This window comes from Somniosus microcephalus, chromosome 2 (assembly GCF_052327205.1).
Source record: "Somniosus microcephalus isolate GS21.2 chromosome 2, FLI_Smic_1.0, whole genome shotgun sequence".
NCBI classification, from domain to species: domain Eukaryota; kingdom Metazoa; phylum Chordata; class Chondrichthyes; order Squaliformes; family Somniosidae; genus Somniosus; species Somniosus microcephalus.
The window spans coordinates 63554768-63566387 of NC_140988.1; positions in this window are offsets into that span (position 1 = coordinate 63554768).

Sequence of the window (11620 nt, forward strand, 5' to 3'; positions counted from 1 at the left end):
GGTGCAAGCCCCCGACCTGCACTTACCTAGCGCGCCGGTCGTTGAGCTGTGGGCCCGCGTGGGATTCCGATCCTGGGCCTCCTCCAAATGCTGGTGCGCAGTGCTTGCGTATCCCGGGGCGCAGTTAGTTCGATGCATCCCCTGGGATCACGTGGGCCATGGAGAGTCAATGGTAGTAGGGAATGCTTCATTCATAAGTTTGACAGGAAGAGCTGTCAAACCTATAAATACTATAAGCCCCAAAACATCACTAAAACCTCAAATAAATAAAAAAATCACATTTTTAAAATAAACTATAAATTACATGAAATAACTATTTTAAACAATAATTTAAATTTTTGAAAAAATTAATTACATTTTCTAACGGGGCTAAAAATAAACTTACCTTTCTTTAAAGTATTTAAAAATAATAAAGCTGTGGAAAAAATGTTTTAATTTTAATTAATTCACCACTTACCTTGTTAAAAGCAGGCCTTGTGCCTGCTTTTTAAAAGTGTAACTGCTGGAGACTTACCCTCCCGGAGAAAGCTGGAAAAAAAACGTAAGTTCAATGCGCACGCGCTGCCTCTCCGGCGCACACATTCGACTTCTGAACCCCTTCTTTCAGGGGAACAGAAGTTCCGGTTTCCCGCGCATGCGCAGTGCATGCACGAAACTGGCACTTTCGTTGGGCCTACACGTGAGTACCCCGTGCGTACTCACACATTGGGACCCGAATTTCTGGGCCATTAGCTTTTGTACTCTATGCCTCTATTTATAAAGCCAAGGGTTTTGAACTGATTTCAGGAGTGTGTTTTATAACACAGAAAATGCATTTGCAACATTCAATTAATCTTTGATTACCAGAAAAAGAATATTTTCTTGGCTATAAAATTTTGTAACGGCAATGAAGGGGTGCAATTGGACTTTTTGATGTAATGTAATTAGTGATTTATCAGCTTTTGAGTGTATGCAAACTGTTACGTTGGAACTATTTCTTAGAAGTCATTGATTTCAAACAAACAATAATTGGTTGCTTATCATGGGACACTGCAGGTTTAACACTATCTGCATCAAGGATTAGTTATTGGTTTATAAATTAAGAATGCTGATCATGCAGTGTTCATACTAAACACTTCCCAGGACATGCAAAATTAACTCTACACTGTCCCAACAATCTGGGAACTCAAGTTTCAGAGGAACACTTTAAGGGGAAGATAATGGGGATAAGTCCAACCACCTACTCTTTCCAAGTATTGACTTTGCTTCTGCTTTCATCCTGATGTGAGCAAAGTTGGATAAATTCTAAAAGGTCTAAGAGTGTTAAAGAAACAAGCCTGAAGGCTTTGTGTCTTAATGCGAGGAGCATTCGTAATAAGGTGGATGAATTAGCTGTGCAAATAGATGTAAACGAATATGATATAATTGGGATTACGGAAACATGGCTCCAGGGTGGCCAAGGCTGGGAACTCAACATCCAGGGGTATTCAATATTCAGGAAAGTTAGGCAAAAAGGAAAAGGAGGTGAGGTAGCATTGCTGGTTAAAGTAGAGATTAACACAATAGCAAGGAAGGATATTAGCTCTGATGATGTGGAATCTGTATGGGTAGAGCTGAGAAATACCAAGGGGCAGAAAACGTTAGTGGGAGTGGTGTATAGTAATGCTGAGGTCGGAAATGGCATTAAACGGGAAATTAGAGACGCGTGCAATAACGGCACAGCAGTTATCATGGGTGACTTTAATCTACATATAGATTGGGCTAACCAAATTAGTAACAATACTGTGGAGGAGGAATTCCTGGAATGTATACGGGTTGGTTTCCTGGACCAATATGTCGAGGAACCAACTAGCGATCAGGCCATCTTAGACTGGGTATTATGTAATGAGAAAGAATTAATTAGCAATCTTGTTGTGCGAGGCCCCTTGGGGCGGAGCGATCATAATATGATAGAATTCTTCATTAAGATGGAGAATGAAGTATTTGACTCAGAGACTAGGGTCCTGAATTTAAATAAAGGAAACTACGATGGTATGAGGCGCGAGTTGACTAGGATGGATTGGGGAATGTTACTTAAAGGGTTGACGGTGGATAGGCAATGGCAAACATTCAAAGATTGCATGGATGAACTACAGAATTTGTTCATCCCTGTTTGGCATAAAAATAAAACAAATAAGGTGACTCAACCGTGGCTAACAAGGGAAATTAGAGGTAGCATAAGTTCCAAGGAGAGGACATATAAATTGGTCAGAAAAAGCAGCATACCTGAGGATTAGGAGCAGTTTAGGATTCAGCAAAGGAGGACAAAGAGATTAATTAAGAGGGGGAAAATAGGGTATGAGAGTAAGCTTGCAGGGAACATAAAAACTGACTGTAAAAGCTTTTATAGATATGTGTGAAGAGAAAAAGATTGGTGAAGTCAAGTGTAGGTCCCTTACAGTCAGAATCAGGGGAATTTATAATGGGGAACAAAGAAATGGCAGACCAATTAAATACATACTTTGATTCTGTTTTCACAAAGGAGGACACAAATAACCTCCCAGAGATGTCGAGGAACATAGGGTCTAATGAAAGGGTGGAACTAAATGAAATCAGTATTTGTAGGGAAATGGTGTTAGGGAAATTGACGGGATTGAAGGCCGATTAATCCCCAGGGCCTGATAATCTACATCCTAGGGTACTTATGGAAGTGGCCCTAGAAATAGTAGATGCATTGCTGGTCATCTTCCAAAATTCTATAGACTCTGGGACAGTTCCCATGGATTGGAGGGTAGATAATATAACTCCACTATTCAAAAAAGGTGGTAGAGAGAAAACGGGGAATTATAGACGGGTAAGCCTGACATCAGTAGTGGGGAAAATGCTAGAGTCCATTATGAAAGATGTAACAGCAGAGAACTTGGAAAACAGTGACAGGATCGGACAAAGTCAACATGGATTTACTAAAGGTAAATCATGCTTGACTAATCTACTGGAATTTTTTGAGGATGTAACTGGTAAAATAGATAAGGGAGAACCAGTGGATGTGGTGTATTTGGACTTTCAGAAGGCTTTCAATAAACTCCTGCATAAGAGATTAGCGTGTAAAGTTAAAGCACATGGGATTGGGGGTAAGGTACTGGCTTGGATAGAGAACTCTTTGGCAGACAGGAAGCAAAGAGTTGGAATAAACGGGTCTTTTTCCGAGTGGCAAGCAGTGACTAGTGGGGTACCGCAGGAATTGATGCTAGGACCCCAGCTATTCACAATATATATTAATGATCTAGACGAGGGAACTGGATATAATATCTCCAAGTTTTTAAATGACACAAAGCTGGGTGGGCGTGTGTGCTGTGAGGAGGATGCCGAGAAACTCCAGTATGCTTTGGACAGGTTGGGTGATTGGGCAGATGCATGGCAGATGCAGTATAAGGTGGATAAATGCAAGGTTATCCACTTTGGTGGCAAAAACAGGAAGGAAAATTATTATCTGAACGGCAATAGATTGGGAGAAGGGGAAGTGCAACGAGACCTGGGTGTCCTTGTGCACCAGTCGCTGAAGGTAAGCATGCAGGTGCAGCAGGCGGTTAAGAAGGCAAATGGTATGTTGGCCTTCATAGTGAGAGGATCTGAGTACAGGAGCAAGGATGTCTTGCTGCAGTTGTACAGGGCCTTGGTGAGACCACACCTTGAGTATTGTGTGCAGTTTTCGTCGCCTTATCTGAGGAAGGATGTTCTTGCCATGGAGGGAGTGCAGCGAAGATTCACCAGACTGATAAATGGGATGGCAGGAATGACGTATGAGGAGAAATTGGGTCGATTGGGCTTAAACTCGCTGGAGTTTAGAAGAATGAGAGGGGATCTCATTGATACTTATAAAATTCTAACAGGACTAGACAGACTAGATGCAGGAAGGATGTTCCCGATGGCGGGGGAGTCCAGAACCAGGGGTTACAGTCTAAAGATAAGGGGTAAGCCATTTAGGACAGAGATGAGGAGGAATTTCTTCACCCAGAGAGTGGCGAACCTGTGGAATTCTCTACCACAAAAGGCAGTTGAGGCCAATTCATTAAATATATTCAAGAAGGAGTTAGATATATTTCTTAAGGCTAAAGGGATCAAGGGATATGGGGAGAAAGCAGGGACAGGGTACTGAATTTGGATGATCAGCCATGACCTCATTAAATGGCGGAGCAGGCTCGAGGGGCTGAATGGCCTACTCCTGCTCCTATCTTCTATGTTTCTATGGGGGAAAAATTGGGTGAGTAGCGCCACCTATTAGCGCCTAAAGAGGCAGTCAGTGGCTGTAACACCACTGGCTGCGCCTCCCGCGATATTCAGCAGGGGCGCTAATGGTGGTGTTAGCCATTTGCGCTGCGCCACCACCGATGACGTCATCGGTGTGCGCAGCACCCCATTCGTGCCCTGTTCGCGATATTTGGTAGCGAACGACGCAGTAGCGCAAGTTAAGGTGGAGGTGCGGGGCGGCTGCCTTTTTTGGCGGCCGCCTGCCAGCACCTCCGTCCCCGGCCTCCTGACCCCCCCCCCGCGGCATTGCCGGCTGTTTCCCGAGAGCCCGGCACTTCTCCTTGGTGCCGGGCTCATTTGCCGGCACTCGCGAGCGGGGATCGCGCTGTTGCAGGCCCCTCCCCCTTAACAATGGGAGGAAGGCCTGCAGTACCGCAGCGTGCCATGCCGCAGCGTGTGGCGCTGCGGCACGTTGCGCTGCGATATTCAGTTTCAGCGCCCTAAGAGGGACGCGGAGTGCCTCGAGCCTCGCCCCATGTCCCTCTAGGGGCAATGAAACTGAATATCTGACGATCGCTAAAGCCTCGAACGCTGCGCTAAATCCTGCGCTCAGGCCACTTTGGCGCCACTTTGGCGCCCCAACCCAATTTCTAGGCCTATGTTTCTAAAGTCTATTATGGTAGAGATATTTTGAGAGCTGAGGGAATTGAGTTTAAAAAGTATTAACATGTTGTGCGATTTCTCTCTGCCCCAAGCAGACGAAGACGAGCGTGTACTGGTTCCAAGCGATCTTTATTCAAGCACGTGCAGGGAGAGGCCCTTTCAGCCTGGGCTGAGACGGGAGTCTAATTTTTACATTCAAGCAGTTGGCTCATATACAATCTTACATCTTGTTTCCTTCACATCTTCGGGACTTGGCCAATTAATTGTCCAAATCATGTACACTTAATCACATCTTCAAAAAACATATCTTGTTTATCTCGTTTGCCCGTTTTCCACATCTGCCATTGTTTTACACTTTAGCTCTTATCCAATTTCGTACACTTAACCTCATCTTGGCAAATCATATTGTCGGCCCATTGTTCAATGTATGGCTTCCTTGCCTTATTTCACTCCCCCAATCATTGTGTAATATGCTTTTTCCAACTGTCTTTGTTCTGCCAGTCTTCTCCTTTATTACATCAGCCAGCTAGTCAGTTAAGCTGCTAATCTAACTTTTAACCCCTTCAGACACCCTTTTGGCCCTTGCTGATAGCCCAAGATGGCCAACTAACTCCACCTGCCCGTGCTCCTCGCCCCATCGCTGCTGGCCAGGCAGGTGGTTGGATTCGCACGGGTGTGGCTACTTAAACTACCTCTTACATTCCCTGCTTCTCTCCCAGTCTATACTGTGTTTTAACAATGGTTTTAGCAATGGTTCGGTTACGGAGTTGTTTACATCGAGTACAATACTCAGACATAAGCATGATGACAATTAGCAACTGCACCACCACCAATACATGAGGTGCAATTCTGATCCAGTGGTGTATGTCTACCCTAATACCCCAGTCCCAAAGTGTCTGCCACTATGATGTAGGGGGTGGCATGTGGCCAGTCAGTTATGCCCCTGACTGCCTGTGAGCGGTTCGAATCGCTCCCACACCCCTGGGTTCTAGACACCGGACTTAGGTGCAGGCGGCGATACAGAAAAACGGGTAGACGATTGGTTTGGTACAAGAAAACCGTGAACTTTATTACAACGATGATAAAAATTACAAATACTGAGAAAATCACTGTAGTTACAGGCTTATCAAAAAGAAAATACACTCAAAGGGGAATGGGGAAACACACGGCACATCGAGGGAAAACAAACTACATTAACAATCCCCTTATCCTTATCCCACCCCTATACCTAACTAGATTAAGCTATGAGGGGCCAGGAATTCATGCTCACTGAGTCAAAATCTGCTGAGTTCAAACAGTTGTGGGGTTTGGGGTTCGCTCTTTGTACTCTCTGGGGCCTGCCATCGTCACGTGGTCTCAGGGCGCTGCAAGGGCGTCGTCCAGGTAAAGTACCCCGAGGTTAAAGTCTTTGCTTGGGTACTTTACCTCGCAGGGATGATGGTTCTTCTTCCTCGGGTGGCAGCAGCTGGAGTTTGCATGAAGATAATCGTAGGTCAGCTGGATTGAAGGCCCGATTATTCAAAGCGTTCTTCAATCTTCTTCCAATTCGTCTCGTCTCATCTCATCTCATCTCATCTCATCTCTCATCTCACCTTGTCTCGTCCCGCCCCGCCTCGTCTGGCCTAGTTTGCCCGTGTTCGCCTGGTGCGATGCCGGTCATCCCTGATGGATTCGGGAAGACACGGACAGTGGCCAGGCAGCAAGCGCGGGAGGGAAAAAGAGCAAGGGCCATGAGGGCAAGAGTCAAGCGTAAGAGTCAAGGGGCGATTGCTACTGAGGGCCTACAGTTATACTCCTTTCGATGGCCCTTATCTGCGCGCCAAATCAGGTCAGTTCATTGTTTCACTTTTGGCAGGCTGTTTTAAATGATTATACCAATCTAAACTAACTAGTTTTTTAGATGGCTGTTTATCGCACCTAATGGCCTGATGTCCGGGCTGTATTTTCATGAATGCATTTTAATCGGCCTGTGCAGCCTTGGTCGCTTCCCTAAGCTGTTTCCGATTATTTATGCGGACAAACTAATGGCCTTGCGCTTAGGCCTAACTGGGGTGATCTGTTCCAATCCGACGAAATGCATATTCGGTGTTTGCTTAACTGTCTAGGTTTTCAAACACAAAAGTCTTTTTTCACAGAAATGCATTTTAGGTTTCGATTTCCCAAAACAGCTTGTTCTGTGCTGCAGAGTCCAAGCTTTTAAAATCTTATAGGCTTTTGGTCACGAGGTGCGGACGCCATCTTTTGGGTACCCCTTTTTGAATTGTCCATAGGGTCCCTTTATTAATAACCTTGGAGGAATGTGGGAATTTTGCGAATCTTACAATGAGGCATCTTCCAGCTTGGCCTTCACATCCTTCCCCAGTTGTTTGACCTCTTGCTCAATTCGGTGATACTGCTTATTTATCTCCCCGGCCTCTTTCCTCAGTTCCAGTAAATGTTCTGGTAGTTTCGGGATGTCCTTCCCCTCAGGGAGTACATATTCAAGCATGCTGTCCTTTAGGTCCTCAGTTGGACTCACCCGTTCCTCGCGGGGCGACCGTAGTTAGGTTATGGTTGCATGTCCGATCGTTGTTGGGGCCTGGGGGCGGAAGCAGAAACTTGAGCTGGTCACTGGGCACTGGATGTTACCATACTGGTATTGAGATTCACTGGTCGTCACATGGTATTCTCCTTTTCCCCGGTGTGCTGCTTGCGTTGGCTCATGGCGGACATTGGAAATTTCAAGGGTACAGTTTAGGGTGTTGAAGCCGCACAAGACTCCTGGCCCCGTCCCCACGGGATGTGGGCAGACTACGATACTCCCCCTTTCTCTACATCCCTCTAGTGAGATCCCCGTCAAGAAGGAACCTTTCTTGGTTGCATAACTGGGTGCGTGGTGGTATCTGAGCCAATTGCCATCTCTTATGATCCCGACATTCTCTACCTCGTAGAGGGGCTTGGATTCCCATTCCTGCAGACTGGGTACAGCTAATACCATTCCTATCAGCCTCAGGTGAGTGGTAACACAATGTTTAGTTGTTGGGTAGACCCTTATAAGTCCTTGTAGGGTGCACGAAGAGCAATTGCCGCTCTCTGGCGCCCAGTCTTGCAGTGCACTATCCGTAATTCAATCTGGCACTTCTCCATTGTGGAGCTGTGCTAGATTATGTCGCACCTCCCCCACTAGCCATGCACCGTAGGCCATGCACATTCACTCCCTAGAGGCCTGATTGGTTAAATTATGCAGGGTGGCGGTGACGTGGTTAACTGTATGGGCATGCCTTTCCAAAACTTGCACGGACTCTAATAGGGATTTAACCAAATCTTTTCCGGTCTGTCCATGTTGTTCCTCCAACTTATTTGCCTTTAACATGAGGTCCCTTAGTTTGGATGTTAGATGATTCACCTTGCTATCAATTTCTGCTATATCCAGGGAATTAACTGTGGATGTCCCTGCACTGTAAGCAGTGGCTATGTCATTTACCAGGTTCTTCTTGCGGCAAGTTAGGCTTGACCGCATGCGTTCCCCAGAAGCCCAGAGGGCATCAGTAACTGTCATGTCGAGGAGCCGATGGTAAAACGTCACTTGCACCATTTGGGTAACCCCATCTGGCTAATATTGAGGACAACCGAAACTATCTCATGGTGTACATTCTCAAATAAGCGCCTATCAGAATCCCAGATCACAAGCCCCTCTTTGGGTCCCGAGCTAGTCTGAGGACACCTCAAGGGTTCCTCCGCAGTCAAAGTGGTGGGCTTCGGGGCTCCTGTTACTGGGGTGGTCGGTGTGGTTGTAATGGTGGGAGTATCCCGGTGGTTCAGCTTCCAACACCAATCATCAGGGTTGGTGCACTTGGAGGTTGGGCATAGTTCCCACCCTCCTCCTTCCTGCTGGGGTACCCTGGACATCTGAGTGAAATCCCTCCCACATCTTACTTGCATAGTTCCTCCCTGTATGCATGTTAATGCATCATCATTCTTCTTCCCAAAGCACACCGTGCTCATGTTTGTCCATTTAACAGCCATCCCCGTGTTATCCCTATCCCCAGTATCATCTGGCTTGTTGTCAAATATGCTTACGCCTGTTAACCCGGAGCTACAATTTAAATACGTAGTTTTATCAAGAGTTGACAGTTAACGCCCCATGCAAGAAGCAGCTGCTGTTGTCTCTCAGGATGGCAGCACACCTGCTTCTCCACGGCGAGTGAACTTGTTGCTGTCAGACAGCCAACTGGATCAGACAGCCCCAGCCGATGTCAAAATAATGCAGTCTGCAGCCGGGCCGTCTATGGAGCTCCTCGAGGTCACCCACCGGGGCCATCTCAAATACCCTTGGTGAATAATCAGCCGTCTTCCATCTCCCTTGCTATAGCTAATGGGAACCACTTCATAGGAGCACAGGAATAGGCAAACAAGCACAGAAACCATGCACTAGGGGTTTACACAAGGGTGATTTTTAGTTCTCCATGTTCATTATAAGTAATTGTCAAATGAAGAGGATTAAGAATTTTGCTGCTGTGAACTTTGTTTTCAGATTGCTTTTTGACTTAATGGCCTAGAAATTGGATAAGGCCCGAAAATGGGCATGGGCAACGCGAAGCATGATGTGCCTGCACCGGTTCAACATGGTGCAGGCAGCGCATTGTAATGATTGAAGTGCTGATCTCAGCACTAAACACGCTGCTGATTAGCATAGCGCTGAATGGCGGGGGGGGGGTTGCGGGGGGCAATATCAGGTGCAGTCTACTGGCCAATAACAGTCGGCCTTGGCTCTCTGCACTACTTAAAGGGGAGGTGCCTTGTTGCAGAAGCACCTCATTGTCAGTGTGGAGAAAGCCATGATCCAACAGCCAAGAGAGAGGGCGAGGAGATTTTCAGATGTGGCACTGAAGGCCTTGATCCTAGGGGTTCAAAGACGCCATCAGATTCTCTACCTGCAGGGGGGCAGGGGGCCTTCCAGGTAGAACACCAGAGGATGTGGGAGGAGATAGCTGAAGCTGTCAGTGCAACGACTGTTGTCCCCAGGACCTGGATGCAGTGCCGCCAAAATTTTAATTACCTCACACGAGTGATGTCATGTCATGTCCACTTTATTAGTCTCTATGGTAAATATTGAGGTAATGTAATTGTTCAATATTTCTGCCATTTTGCTGTCATTAACTGTGAGTTTATCTTGTGCATCCCTTTATGGCTGTATCCCTATCCTGATTTCTCTTTTGTTATTTATGTGTCTGTAGGATACTTTACTATTTCTTTTTATATTTGTTGATAATTTAATTTCTTGGTTCCTCTTTGCCTTCCCAATTGTGTTTTTTTTACTTCTTTCCTAACCTCTTCATATTTCCTTTTGTCATCCTCTCCTTTATTTTCTACTAGCTGAAGTGCCCGGCGGTGCCGAGGGATTTTTGAGGGCATGTTGTTGTTGGAAGAGAGAGAGAGAGAGAGCGACTGGGGGGAAGAGAGAGCGCGACTGGGGGGAAGAGAGAGCGCAACTGGGGGGAAGAGAGAGAGCGATGGGGGAAGAGAGAGCGCGACTGGGTGGAAGGGGGGGAAGGGGGAAGGGGGGGAGTGGAAGGGGGGAGGGGAAGGGGGGGAGGAGGGGGGAGGAGGGGGGAGGGGAGGAAGAGGGGGGAGAGGGGGAGGGGGGAGGGGGGAGGGGGGAGGCGGGGAGGGAGAGGAAGGGGAGGGGAGGGGGAGGGAGGAGGGGAGGGGAGGGAGAGGAAGGGGAGGAGAGGAGGGAGAGGGGGGAGGGGAGGGGGGGAGGTGGGGGAAGGAGGGGGGGAGAAAGGGAGGGGGGAGCCAGCAGACCCTCTCCCCTCTGCCGGCGATGGGGGGGAAGGAGGGGGGAAGGGGGAAGGAGGGGGGGGAGGGGGGGAGTCCCGATGTCCCGCCCCCCGATCTCCCGATGTCCCGCCCCCCGATCTCCCGCTCTCTCGCCCCCCCGATCTCCCGGCCACCGATCTCCCGATGTCCCGAGCCCCGCCCCTGATGTCCCGAGCCCCGCCCCCGCCCTCCCGAGGCCCGATCTCACTAGACCCGATCTCCCGAGCCCCGCCCCTCGATCTCCCGAGGCCCGATCTCCGATCTCCCGAGCCCCGCCCCCCCCATCTCCCGAGGCTCGCCCCCCCACCCCCCCGATCTCCCGAGGCCCGATCTCACGAGCCCCGCACCCCCCCAGCCCTGATCTGCCGAACCCCGATCTCCCGAGCCCCGCCTCCCACCCGAGCCAGCTTCAAGAGCAGAGAGAGAGACGCCGCCGCGCAACCTACCGCGTGAGGCCCGGCCGGACTCAAGTCGTGCGCGCTGACACCTGCCCCACCTGCCTTTACTAAGATGGTGGCGGTGGCGATGCTCGGCTCAGGCCCGCCCCCTCCAACCTTCACAAAGATGGCGGCGATTGGGAGCCGCTTGTTGAGCGCGACGGGTGGTGCCTAGCTCAGCGTGGCTGGGCAACAGAAGCCCAGGCTTACAGGCCTGGAAAAACGGTGAAAGGTAGGAAAATTCTAGATGTTGGAGAAAAGATTTACAAATTTTTAAAAAACAATTTGTGTTTTAAAAGCAACTTTTTTTTACTGGAAATGTAGATTTGAAAAGAAACACGCAGAAAGTGGGAAAAAGAAATGAAAAATTTGGAAACAAGATGGCGGCGACTCACCTCAGTTCAGAATGATAAGGCCCGCCCACACACGTCAGGTCACTGAACTGTAGGATTGGTTAATGATCACGTCACTCAACTGTAGCTCGCACACACAATGAACCCACCCCCACTCGA